This window comes from Nematolebias whitei, chromosome 2 (genome assembly GCF_014905685.2).
Source record: "Nematolebias whitei isolate Nwh7 chromosome 2, NemWhi1, whole genome shotgun sequence".
Lineage (NCBI taxonomy): Eukaryota > Metazoa > Chordata > Actinopteri > Cyprinodontiformes > Rivulidae > Nematolebias > Nematolebias whitei.
In genome coordinates this window covers 48,304,823-48,317,690 of record NC_056499.1, presented here as the reverse complement: position 1 = coordinate 48,317,690, position 12,868 = coordinate 48,304,823, and the positions used below count along the sequence as shown (strand labels likewise).

The window sequence follows — 12,868 nt, the reverse complement described above, 5'->3', positions numbered from 1 at the left end:
GGGTGAAGGACACCAATACTTCACAATAAAGGGTGATGTTGTGGTGTTTTTATATCACATTAATCTTAGTTTTTTTTTTTGCCTCCTCCTATGACATGAGCAGCTGTGATGAGCCCTCAGTAGAAGCTGGACAAGCATCTGGATTCAGACACTTACAGATGCTGTAATGAACACCAGCGTATGTGTGTCCAGGACACACACTGAGCCACACAATCAGTTTGTAGCCTGCAACAAGCCATGTGCTACACTCATATGGATTAAGATACTGTATTTGCAGACAAAAACAGTCACGCTCCTTTGAGTGGACCTCTAATCTGAAGATAAGCGACATCTCAACACCTCAGCCTTTTTCACCGTCTCTTTCTGCCAGGGAATCACTGATATCTCCTCTGCAGTGATGACAGATAAATAATCCACAGGATATACTTCTAACAACAGGCAGTGACCTATTGTGCCAAGATGTCCCAGAGATGTCAAATGGCTCAAATGAATAGATAAAATATGCAGGTTGTTGCCACCTAGGATCTTCACACTTCCACCGTATACATTTCTCTATTTGTCCCTGTAGCGGTATCGCTGTTTCTGGAGATCAGTGCAGATAAATAATGCATGCTGCTCAGATGTGGCTTGACTGCTGAATGCTCATGGAAACAGCACAGTGCTTTCCCACCAGCACTTTCAAATCATCCCTGAATACAACAGTGACACTTACATCGTCTTGTAGCTCATCCAGAAAATCTGCTCTTGCACTTGTTAAAGATAAAAAAGCCCATTGTGAATGGTCAATAAGAACCATAAACCCCTGGCTAATGCTCCAGTATGTACACTCCATGCTTTTACACTCTCGACTCAAGCTGCACCTGAACTTGTTTAAATCCAAACTTGCACCTGAACGTCCACTTTGAGCATGTAGAAAGGTTAGGAAGTCACCTGCCAGAAAAAAGAGGAAACACCTCACCTGTATGGATGCTGGTTATCCTCTGCTCTGTCCTGGCTGTGTGTTGAAGCGCAGTGCTGAAACTTCTGTCTCACTGGATGAATCTCCCCTCCTTCTTTACTCTCATCCCACCTCTTTTCTCTTCCCACCCTCCCCTCTCTGCCTCTCTCAATCTGCTCTCCCACCCTCCGAGTTCGTTTTTTTATCCCCCATCACTGTTTCTTCGCCATCTGTTTCATACTCCCCCCTTCTTCCCTCCACCTGCTGCTGATGTTAGCTTTGAAGATTTATAAAGCCAGCCCCAAAGGCTCCCTAAACACCCCACCTTCACACACACACACACACACACACACACACAAACACAATATTTATATTTATGTAGGAATGGTTTTGCTGTGAAGGTTGGGATCTGATGAGGAGGTTTCAGAGGTGCAATGCGTACCACTGCAGTGGAAGCTGCACGCAGATATGATGCTCTGTTAACCCAGATCCTGTTTGCTGGTGTGTTCACAGATAAATTGGCGGGGAGGAGCAGCCATGTGCCGTAAGAACCACTGTGGTGACGAGTTGACAACTTCCTCCCCCCTGCTTATTGTCGGGAGTCATTATCTCACCACTGGGAGGCTGGTGGGTGAGGCGAAGGGAGTGAGGGGTGAAGACACAAAAAACAGGGAATACATGCGATGCCCTGAAACTGAAATTCATCCCACTCAGTCTTCTTTTTATAATCTCATTCAAATTCAACAGTCTGTTGCTCACTCATATTTAAATGAGCACTTGACTAAATCCCTCCTGTGCTTTTTGCTTTCCTTGGCCAATGCTTGGCAGGCTGCCGTGCTCTGGTGCATCTCAGCTTACAGGATGCTCCTCGGCAAACTGCCGTGCTCTTTGTGCTTCGGCCAACACACAGATATAGAAATAAAGGAGTGGGCAGCGCAATGTGGCTAAACAGAGCTAATGTCAGACTGGAAGCATGCATCAGCTCTGACCAGGAGTGAAGCGCATGTCTCAAACACTGACTGAGGGTTCATTTTACTCCAACAAAGTTAAGTCAGGTCCTCTGGACGGTTTATTTTTGTTGAAGCGTTTCGCCTTTCATTCAGAAGACTTCAGCAGTCAGAGGAGCCACAACAAACTCAGTCTTATAAATAACACCTTCACATAGTGGATCAACCAGTGCTATGTACAGTATAAGACTTAGTTTGTTGTGGCTTCTTGCACTGCTGAAGTCTTTTGAATGAAAGATGGAATGTTTCAGCAAAAAGAAACTGTATAGAGGACCTGACAACTTGTTGGATTTTTCTACCTGGATTATTGAGCATGAACCTTGATGTTCTTTTTACTAATTTCTATGAGTTTTGGAGGACTTCACACAGAACCACAGAACAACCAGGAGAATGGCACTAATTACAAACAACTAAAGGAATTAGGTTCAGTGTCTCTGTTACATTCACTATATGATCTCTATGTTGATGGTAGACTTGCCTCTTTTGAGCAGCTGGTACAGAAGTTTAATGTCCACGTCATAGTTTTTTTTTAGATATCTACAGTTGAGACATTTTGTAAGGTCTAACTCTAATTGTTATCCTTTGTACCCTCTAAACATTTTGTGGTTAAGACTTTGGAATGCAGATCTGATACTAAGGGGGTCCTCAGCAAGATCTATACACTGCTCAGTTCATACCATGAGTCCAGTTTTGACTCCCTTAAACTGAAATGGGAAACGGACTTGGAGGAACCCATATCAGACTCAATCTGGAGAAAGATCATTAAGAACATTTACTCATCTTCAATCTGTCTGAGACACGCTGTCATTCAATTCAAGGTAGTGCACAGGCTGCACTGGTCCAAAGACAAGCTGTCCAAGATCAAAGCTGACTTGGACCCCGCATGTAATCATTGGAAACAAACTCCAGCTACACTCCTGCATATATTCTGGACCAGTCCCAAACTCCAGACCTTTTGGCAATCTATTTTTGGGACTTTCTCTGGGATATGTGCAAAAACTATGCATCCATTACCACTCATCTCACTGTTTGGGGTGGTTCCTGTGGCTACGTCCTTCAGCAAGTACGAGAAGGATGTGATTGCTTTTGGCTCTTTCTTGGCCCCCTAACCACGATCCGGGCCAGGAGACTTGTTTTGTGCAGTTGGAAGGACCCCCCACCCCCACCCACCCAGCATATGCTCATTGGATAAGAGAAGTGATGTATCATATTCATTTGGAAACAACCAGATAAACCCTGAAAGGTTCTGCTCAAAGGTTTTGGTACAGTTTGCAGCCATTCATGTTGTACGTAGAAAACATGTCAATGACTGTTAATTCATTTGTCAGTGTGTGACTGATCTGGTGTGGGAGGGAAGGGATGGGGGGTGGGATTTGCTCTATGTTTTGTCTTTTTTTTTTTATTTTGCATGCTCAAAAAAAATTAAATTCTAAGACTTTGATTAAAAAATATGTCTGCCAAACCTTTGCTGAGCTTTCTGAGTTTAAGCGTTAAAATTTTCATTTAAAAAAGTTCAGTTTCTGCTTTTCCATTTTTGTTTTTGAGTTCAAGAATTTTAAACTTGTGTTTTATAGTCACAGATAAAACACCTCCACTCCATTCTGTGTGAATTCCTTGTTGTCTGAAGAGACGTGATCTATCCATCCCAGTTTTCCAGAGAGGCGTCTGGAAGGCGTGTTGACTTGACTCCCAACAACTGACCCAGTGGATGTAAAGAAACCTGTGACCAAATCTTCAACGAACACACGTAAAATAAATATAAAGCCACTGGATGTGGACTCCATGTATGAATGGTAAATGGACTGTACTTATATAGCACCTTTCTATCTTATTAAGACACTCAAAGCTCTTTACGCTACAACCTGTGTCCTCATTTACCCATTCATACAGCACTCTACTAGATCTCTACAAAGACTAATCAATGCTTTATCACATTGACACACCAATGGGACACACATCGGAGGCAATGAGTGGTTCAGTGTCTTGCCCAGGGACACTTTGACACGTGACTGCTGGTGGAGTCAAACCCCCAACTCTCGCATTGATGGACGACTGCTCTAACCACTCAGCCACAGCCGCTCCATTTACTTTTGAAAGTACACAATCCAGATTTATTTTAATAATCATTATGACTTTTTATAATCACATTGCCACAAAGGCCTGCCAACAGGATCTGTTGTATTAAATAGCACCTTATTGACATGTTTCAAACCAGTCTGTTGTGGAATTCCAAGAAACTGGCTTTGCAGGTGCAAACTGGAGGACCATCAGTCTAAAACAATCAATAATCAGTGCACAACAATCAAATGTTATAGGCAAAATGGCTGCTTACTACTCACCGAACCAGCCTGAAGACAATGTGGCCAATGGTTAAGAAGAAAAAGAGTAAGTAGGCTCAATCATCCAGGTGAATAAACACAAAAAAGTTAAATCATGTCATCTGAACAGTTTGCTTGCACTGATGATCGATTGTTTTAGACTGATGAGCCTCAATTTTACACGTGTAAAGCCAGTTTCTGGGAATTCCACAGCAGACTGGTTTGAAACATGTCAATAAGGTGCTGTTTAATACATCAGCTCTTGTTGGCAGACTTCAGACTGATGAAGTCCTTCGGATGAAAGACGAAACGTTTTCTTCCAAAAATAATCTGTCCAGATGACACGATTCAACTTTTTTGTGATTTATTCACCTGGATCATTGAGCCTACTCACTCGTTTTCTTTAGGCTAATGAGAAATCCCACCTTGAGGAGCGATGACGCATTAACTTTCCAACGCCACTTTTTTGTCACGTCTTCAGTGTTTGCTGTGGTATGATGGTTACACTGTGCAGCTGTACTGTCTCCCCCTGCACTGATTTAGTGCTGTCTGACAAAACCAACTGGTTAAACCTGGATCAAACAAAGTCCCACCATCACATGCAGTAAAGACTGGATACATATTAATACAAGGAATATTTGTTATTAACTAGTCTTAAATATTGATGATACTGATATTTATGTTAACAGCTACTCTCTCGTTTAAGTATCATTAAGTCAGTGATGACACTCAACATGACATTGTTTTAAATGATTAATTAGACAAACAGAGCAGAGGCTGAATCAGCTACCTTGCCTCTAACGGGCTTCTATTTCTGGGCTCTTTATTCTGCCATCTGCCACCTTCAGCAGGTGTTCTTCTTCCTGCATCATGAGACCAGCTGACAGGACAGACTGAGCTAATGACCCACCACAGCGTTCAGCTAATGACCAGAAAAAGCATCAAATTGGTCTCAATGTCCTTTTCCTTTCCTCGTCTACCCCTTTATTGTTTTTTGTGCAGCTCAACATCTCGCTCAGTTTTTTTTTACTTAGTGTCTCTCTGCTTCCTCTTCATCATCAACTCCTCCAGCCACTCAAGATCATCCAATTAACCTAAAGCTTGTGTAAATGTGCCAAGCAGGGAGAAGAGCAGCGCCCGTGACTTGATTTCAGCGTCTGTGAGTGTGGTGAAGAGAGCGCTTACATTTCTGTTGGTCCTGAATGTCAGAGTTGTCTTTGCTGGCGTTAATTAGAGAGAAAAGCATCTGCTGCAAATGTAATGGCCAAGCACCATTGGATGTTGTCTAAATACACTGTCTTCAGAGAAGATGCAGGAAATAATGGGTACATTTTATCCTCAACACAACAACAAGCTTTATTTTGAATTTAACGAGGATTAGAATAAGAACTTGTTTTCAGAGACGGTGATGTGGTGTGAAGCAGCTTCAGGCAGCCGTTTTAATAAAACGCTCGCCTCATCTGTAAAAAACAAAGGTACAGCAATGAGCCTGCAGTGACATTTCCCGTCTCCTTATATTATGTTTTATTAGTGCTCCGTGCCACTTATAGAGACAAATAGATGGAGAGAAGATGGATTCATTCATGGATGAAAAGATGAGTTGATATTAGAAAAGGAAGACAATTAAAGTGTAAAAAACTAGAAAGATGGCAACAGGAAATGCTTGTTGGAAAACTACGCAAATAAAATATTCAAAAATTTTCAGCTAGGTTAGTCTCACCAAATAAAAGGCCACAAGTTTGGTCAGTGACAGAAAAAGTTATTGATAAAAACTATAATGATCAAAGTGAACAAACACATCCTCATTCTTTTTTCTCATTATTGCTAATGGAAAAACTAAAAGTACACATGCTGAGGCTACACTGACAAAACAGTGTTCAAATTACACAACCACAAGCAAAATTATAGCTTGTAGTTTGGTGTTTCTGATTTTAACTAAATGAGTGACTAATGGCAAACAAAGCAAATAATTCTCCATCCTGTTTTTTGTGTTAATTCTCTGGATGAGACACAGCTTGGAATTTATAAGAAATTATATATTTGAAACAATTATTTGACAAAACAAAGAACAAGGAACATAGCACGAGTCACTTGGATAAAAGAGTAAGATTGTCAAAGATGAATGAAGCAAACATCAACTGTCAACTTGATGAAAACCACAACAAAAATATGAGCCTCAAAAAGTAAAAACATTAAAAATTGTACAGCATTGCCACTCTCCCCACTCCCCCACTCACTGTGGCTGAGTGGTTAGAGCAGTCGTCTTCCAATTCAAGAGTTGGGGGATTGAATTCACTAGCAGTCACATGCCCAAGTGTCTCTGGGCAAGACACTGAACCCCTCGTTGCCTCTGATGTGTGTCCCATCGGTTAATGAATGTGATAAAGCTCTTATTGGTCTCTTTAGAATGATTTGTTCAGTTAGCTTTGTATATCTAGTAGAGTGCTGTATGAATTCATTCAACCTTTATTTAGACAGGTAAATCCCATTGAGCCTTGAGGACTCATTTACAAGAGAGACCTGATTTCAACAAAGAATGATGACAACAATGGACAACAGCGACAACAACAGACAGTTATAAAAAGGCATACAGATTACTATTATTATTTTTTTTTTACAAATAAGATGGCTAAAAAAAACCTAAAAAAAAAACCATGCTAGATTATAAGGCAAATGTAGAAAACTAAAAACAGGAACATGTCTGCATTGGTCCCTGCCAGGACTCCAAAAGATTCATAAAGCCGCTTAGAGAGGTCAAGGTCGAGAGCTTCAAATCTTTTTGTAAGATATTCCAGGAAACAGGAGTGGAGAAGGAGAAGGCCCTTTTGCCTAGTTCAGTCCGCACTGAGAGAACACTGCAGGTAATAAAGTCCTGAGACCGCACGCTGTAGCTGCACTCACGCAGAGACATGTAGGAGGAAATGTACGAAGGCAGCAGACCAAGAAGTGATTTAAAGATGAAAACGTACCAGTGAGAGAGTCTGTGTGAAGTTAATGATGTCCAGTTAACCAGTGAATACAAGGTGCAGTTGTAGGATCCCTGGTTTCTCCCTGGCCTGTCTACACTCACTCTCTCCACAGCTCATCTCTAATTATTCTGATGAGATCCACCTGCTGTTTTCCTAAGGAGGACTGATCGTGGTTGCCTACTTAAGCTGCGGCCAGACATCTCTCCAGTGCTGGGACAACTTCTGCCTATGGGTAAACTAGTGTCCAGTCACTAACCTGTTCCTTTACAGCCGATTCTGATCAACGACTTTCCTCTCCAGAACCTCCATGTCCTGCTCCTCTGAAGTCCTTCCACGGGCCTCGTCCAGCACTCCATGGTGCACCTAGAAAAGCAGCAGAGTCCGGTCTCATCAGCGATTAAACAAATTACTGGGTCTACCTGTTCCTCTCTCCACCGTGTCTCACCTATTCATCTCCATCGAAACTAGGACCTCACCTCTCCCTCGGCGCCTTCCCCTAAAACAACAAGTAAGACAACTTTGTTCATCTCAAGAATCTAAGTCAACAATACTGGATACTCACCTCTCCACCATTGTCTTCCAGCTCGTCTCTCCAACTCACCTGTAAATGTCATGAACCAGAGGCCGGATCGCAAACAACAACAACAACCACTGAGAGGGTTAAAAGATTTATTGTGAAATAAAGTAAAACTCTGGAGTAGGTCCGGTTCTGGGCTGGTTCCGATCTTCTGATTGGTAGTTCGTGATTGGGTAGTGTTGTAGTGGCGGGCTGCCAGTAGAAGTAGAACTGATGTTAAGGTCCACTGGAACGGAGTCCAACAGGCTTGCAACTAAAAGATAAAGGTTAGTAGATGCAGGGAGAAAGAGACTAATTGGGGAAATGAATCTGTGGGAATCAGATTCAGGGGTAAGGATAAGTCCGTGATACAGAATGAGCTTGACCTTTAATCCGTGATCCAAAAAACAGTCAGAAGGGAAAGGCAGAGTTCATACCGTGAAGTCAGTTGTTCAGCAGAAGTATCCAGTACGTGATCCAAAAAGAGAGTCAAAAAACAAGAGCATGAGTCGGTACCTGATCAGATGAGCAAAAGCAGACGAGGGCTGAGGCAAAAGCGTGGTCGTGGTCAAGGCAAGGGTCATGAACATGATGAGTCAATCAATGGAATGCTGGAAAGTCTACTGCTGATGAGACAGGATAGAGAATCTGGCCCAGACTGAGAGGAATGAGTGAGCTTAAGTACTGACTGGACCAGGTGGTGGAGCTGTGGGATAATGAGCGGTGACAGGTGACATGAGTTGAGTGATTACTGAGTGTGCAGCATGACAGAGGAGCTGACAGAGAGCAGAGCTATGACAGAACCCCCCCCCTCAAGGTCCGGCTCCTGAAGGACCACCAGGCTGGAGAGGGTTCAGTCGATGAAAGTCTCTAATGAGGGTTTTGTCCAGAATATTGCGTGAGGGCACCCAGGAACGTTCCTCCAGGCCGTACCCCTGCCAGTCTACCAGATACTGGAGTCCTCTCCCCCACCTTCTGGATCGAAGAAGGCATCGGACCGTGTAGGCTGGGCTCCCCTGAATGAGTCGGGCGGGTGGTGGGAGGTCGGTGGTGGGTCGAAAACGTGGCAGGACAAATGGCTTGAGTCTTGAGACATGAAACGTTGGATGAATGCGCATGGACCTGGGTAACTGTAAGCGAACAGAGACAGGATTGATTATTTTGGTAATCAGAAAAGGACCAATGAAACGTGGTGCTAGTTTCTTAGATTCCACACGGAGAGGAAGGTCCTTGGTGGAGAGCCACGCTTTCTGGCCCACCTTGTACAATGGTTGAGGCGTTCTCCTGCGGTTAGCCCCCCGAACGTACCTTTTGGTGGCCAAAATTAGGGCTCTCCTGGCTTTTCTCCAGACTCGCTGGCAACGTAAAATTGCGAGTCGTGCAGAGGGAACCCGAGCTTCTCTCCCCTGGACTGAAAAAAAAGGGGGTTGGAATCCATAGACAACATGAAAGGGTGAAATACCTGATGTAGAGGATGGAAGAGAGTTGATTGCTTGTTCAATCCAAGGGAGGTTGGACGTCCATTTCCTCGGGTCCCCCTCGCAGAGGAGCCGAAGCTTGGTCTCCACCTCCTGGTTGGTACGCTCAGATTGTCCATCCGTTTGGGGATGAAAACCTGACGAGAGGCTGACCGAGATCCCTAGCAGGTTGCAAAACTCCCTCCAGAACTTGGAAATGAATTGGGGACCTCGGTCAGACACAATGTTCTGGGGGAGCCCATGGAGCCTGAAAACCTCCTTGGCCATGATAACACTGAGCTCCTTGGAAGAAGGTAACTTGGGGAGAGGAACCAGGTGGACCATTTTAGAAAAACGGTCCACAATGGTCAATAACACTGAATTACCTTCAGAAGGGGGTAATCCAGTCACAAAGTCCATAGCAATATGTGACCATGGGCGTGAAGGAATTGGCAGGGGTCGTAGCAGCCCGGCAGGTGGGCGATTGGAAGACTTGGCACGATTGCATTCGGGACATGACTTGACAAAGTGCTTGGTGTCCTCTGTAAGCGTAGCCCACCAGAATCGGGCGCGAATGAGTTGGAGGGTCTTGGTGATTCCTGGGTGACAGAACAACTTTGATAAATGGCATAATTCAAGAACCTCTTTTACCTTTTGATTGGGGACAAACAGGCGCCCCCTAGGACAGGTGGGTGGACGTGGCTCGGAGAGTTGGACTTGTTGGAGATCGAGTTCTAATTGAGTCAAAGAAAGACGTACGGTCTCAGGCAGGATGAACTCGACCTCTTCTGAGGGCCCTTCCTTGACCTCAAAGACCCGGGACAGGGCATCCGGCTTGGCATTCTTGGGCCCGGGTCTGTAAGAGAGGGTGAAACTGAACCGAGAGAAAAGCATAGCCCACCTGGCCTGACGGGGATTGAGTCTCTTTGCTGTGCGAAGGTACTCCAGGTTTTTATGGTCGGTCCATACCAAAAAGGACTTCTTCGCACCTTCCAGCCAGTGCCTCCATTCCTCCAGGGCCATCTTGACTGCCAAAAGCTCACGGTCTCCCACGTCGTAGTTTCTCTCAGCGGGGGAGAGTGCCCTGGAGAAGTAAGCACAGGGGTGGATCTTACCATCTGTGCTGCGCTGACTGAGGATGGCGCCCACCCCGGTGCTGGATGCATCGACCTCCACAATGAATTGTTTCTCGGGGTCTGGAGAGTGCAAGATTGGAGCAGAGGAAAACAATGTTTTGAGCTTCTGGAATGATTGGTTGGCAACGGAGTCCCAGATGAACTTGGTCTTAGATGAGGTGAGAAAATGAAGAGGAGCTGCAACTGAACTGTAGTTCTTAATGAACCTCCTATAAAAATGTGCAAAACCGAGAAACCTTTGCAGCTGTTTACGATCCTTGGGCTTGGGCCAATCCACCACCGCTGATACCTTCCCGGGTTCCATGGATACTTGACCTGGAGAAATGTTGAACCCAAGGAATGAGGTGGACACTTGGTGGAAAGCACACTTCTCTGCCTTGACAAACAAGTTGTTCTGTAAAAGGCGGGTTAAGACAGCTCTGACATGGCGACGGTGAGAAATGCTATCTTGTGAAAAGATAAGTATGTCATCAAGGTAAACAAAAGCGTAAATGTTAATCATGTCACGAAGGACATCATTAACCAGGGCTTGGAAAATGGCAGGAGCGTTGGTGAGGCCGAATGGCATAACAAGATATTCATAATGGCCATCTGCGGTATTAAAAGCCGTCTTCCATTCATCTCCCCGCCGTATCCTGACCAAATGGTAAGCGTTGCGAAGATCCAGTTTGGTGAATATCTTAGCATTTTGGATTATATCAAAAGCAGAGTTCATGAGGGGCAGAGGATACTTGTTCTTTATGGTTATTTTGTTAAGTTCTCTATAGTCAATGCATGGACGAAGTGACCCATCTTTCTTCCCTACAAAGAAAAAACCTGCACCAGCGGGGGATGCTGAAGGTCTAATGATACCAGCTTGGAGGGACTCTGTTATATATTTCCTCATGGACTCTTGCTCGGGACCAGACAAAGAATATAATCTACCCCGAGGGGGGTAGAACCTGGGATCAGGTCAATACCACAATCGTATGGACGATGTGGCGGAAGGGACGTAGCTTTTGATTTATTAAAGACCTCTTTCAAATCATGGTACTCTTTAGGTACCTGACTTAGATTAGGATAGGTCTCCTCATTGGCTGTGACAAGGGCTGGTGAACTGGGTTGGCTCTGAATACATGTAGAATAACACTCATTAGCCCATCCTACAATCTCTTGGTTCCTCCAATCGATTTGGGGGTTGTGTTTGCGTAACCAAGTGGAACCTAAAACCACTGGGAGTTGGGGTGAATCAATAACAATGAATCTGATCAGTTCCGAATGGTTGTTGGCCGACACCATGGTGACTGGAACAGTTTCAAGACTAGATTGACTTAAAGGATGACCATCTAAAGCGAGGACCTTATGGTTGTTAGGTGATGGAACAATGGTCAGATCTATGGATTTGGCAAAGGTTTTATCAATGAATTCCATGTCGGCCCCTGAATCAATAAAAGCTGAGACGATGACGGGTTGACCACCCTTTATTATGAACTTGACCTTGGACTTGGACATGATAGGTGGAGAGGACTTGATCTTATGACTAAGACTCAACAGGAGCCTCTCTTCTCCTGCTGAGCCTGGTCTTTTACTGGACAATGATGACAATCATGACCGCCTTGACCACAATAAAAACAGAGATGGTACCTCCTCCGACGTTCTCGTTCCTGGGTGGTCAGACGACTTCTTCCTAGTTGCATGGGTTCCGTAGCATACAGAGGATCCTGAGGGCTCTTGGTTTGTTCCGTTTTAGGTTCATGATCCACAAGGTGATGTCTGGTTCTGGACATGGCTGTGGCCTTGCCTCGACTCTGTTCACGGTCACGCTCACGCTCACGCAGGCGAAGGTCAACACGGGTGGCCACCTCCTCCAGCTGGCGTAGGGATGAGGGATAGTCCATTGTTGCCAGCACATCCTTAACATCTTCATTAAGCCCCCTGAAGAAGGCATCAGTGAGTGCGTGTTCATCCCAATGACTGTCTGCTGAAACAGAGTGAAAGTGAATGATGTATTTGGTTACAGAATCCTTGCCTTGTTTAATATCAAAAATTCTTCGGGCTGCCTCTCTCTCAGGGAGGATGGGGTCAAAAACCCGACACAACTCTTTGGAAAATTCAGAAAAATTACGACATACCACGCCACCTTTTAACCATTCAGAAGTGCCCCACGTCTTGGCTCTTCCAGCGAGAAGTGAGACAGCATAAGCTACTTTAGCATGCTCAGTGGGAAAACATGAAGGTTGCAATTGAAATTGAATGTCACACTGAGTCAAAAATGGTCGACATTGCTCAGGCTCACCTCTGAAATGTTCAGGGGGGGCTAACCGTGGTTCTCTTGGTGCAGGAGTCAACAGGGTTTGGTTGATGACTTGGTTTGACTGTTGGGACAAAGCTTGAAGAGAAACAACCATTTCCTGAAGCCCTTTCTCAAGTTTACTAACAGCCCCTTCTACCTTAGAGCACCACTCGGGTTGGTGTTGGATCCATAATGGCCAGATTCTACTGTCATGAA

The 12,868-nt window shown here is 44.6% G+C and overlaps 1 protein-coding gene across 1 annotated transcript in view; it reads right to left on the bottom strand.

The window, feature by feature from the left end:
* The window catches only part of c1qtnf4 (C1q and TNF related 4), a 101,797-nt gene extending 100,793 nt beyond the window's left edge, over nt 1-1,004 (bottom strand). Inside the window, exon 1 of the mRNA XM_037692130.1 lies at nt 959-1,004. The gene's annotated coding sequence lies outside the window, so the exon portion shown is untranslated. The remainder of the gene's footprint in view (nt 1-958) is intronic.
* Between the last annotated feature and the right edge of the window lie 11,864 nt (nt 1,005-12,868).